The following is a 1,243-nucleotide window of genomic DNA, read 5'->3' as shown; positions in this document are numbered from 1 at the left end:
AAGCGTGAACGATACGCCACTTGCCGTTCGGCTTTCGGGCACAAAACGTGGGTGTCGAATGGGGAAACTTACTCTCACGCATCATTCCTACGTCGTGCTTCGCACGTAAAAGGCGTCAACGACGTCACACTGCTATTTGGGCAGGGGTCATTGGCGTGTTACGCAGTATTTTGTTCCCGAAAACAGGTCAATCTCGTGACGCACAGCTCAGTTTGGAGGTCGAACCGACGGCGGGTCTTTGGCGACGACGTCTTGGAGTTCTTTTACTAAAGGATGTTACGGATCCGAGGGACCCTTCAGGATCGACGATCCAATTCGTGCGTTCAGCACTTTTTTAATGTCCTCCAAGACAGCTTCATCCAGAAGCGACGACGAGTTAATCTCCAGCTATACACCCTTGTCAACGGTTTGACGTGAAAGGAAGACGGCGACGTCACCATCGAGGCTATTCCCGCGGTAGATTCCCTTCTTAATCTGAACATGACGCCCTTCGAAGAGTTTAGCAGTGCCTTGAAGGTAGGCAATTTTGCCGAGGAGGTCATTATAAGACCGAACGAGGAGATCAACTCGTCGTCGCTTCTGGATGAAGCTGTCCTGGAGGACACTAAGAAAGTGCGAGATCGTGAGCGAGATCGGGTGATCGCGTTCGAATCTCGCCAGCTTAAGGCTGCGGAAAGGAACTACCCAGTCAGACTGAAAGCGTGAATTGCAATCTTCAAAACGTTTTTGCGGCGTCTGCGCTAAGAAGCCGAAGCGCTGGAGTGCTATGTTGCCACTCGTAGTTTGCTCTGAGCAAAGCAGTGCATTCATCTATCGGTTATACGCCGTTCTACGTAAACGGGCTTATCAATCCTCGCGTCCCGCTCCATGGCTCAGGGCTTGGTGGGGGAGGAATAGTCGAACAGCTAGTTGATGTCAGCATCCTCACCGTACGTAAAGAAATCAAGAGATTCCTGCTTACTAGATTGAGTGTTCTACGACACGATCGCGATGCGATGGCTGAAAGCCAAGACATGCAGAGTGCAGACGGAAAAGGAAGAATAATATTGACAACATTGAGCTCGGAGACCTGGTTTTACTAAATGCTAAATACCTTCCTACACATGCAGTTTCTGCTGTCTTTAAGACGAATATCCGTTCACGGTTGATCGGACCTTCAAAGGCCGTGGCCAAATTAGGCCTAGCGTATACGCTGACCTTTCAAGAAGGATAAACCCACTCGGTGTTTTATGTAGGCTTGCTC

Source organism: Plasmopara halstedii (assembly GCF_900000015.1).
Source record: "Plasmopara halstedii genome assembly, contig: Scaffold_3060, whole genome shotgun sequence".
NCBI lineage: Eukaryota > Oomycota > Peronosporomycetes > Peronosporales > Peronosporaceae > Plasmopara > Plasmopara halstedii.
This window is presented reverse-complemented; position numbering follows the sequence as displayed.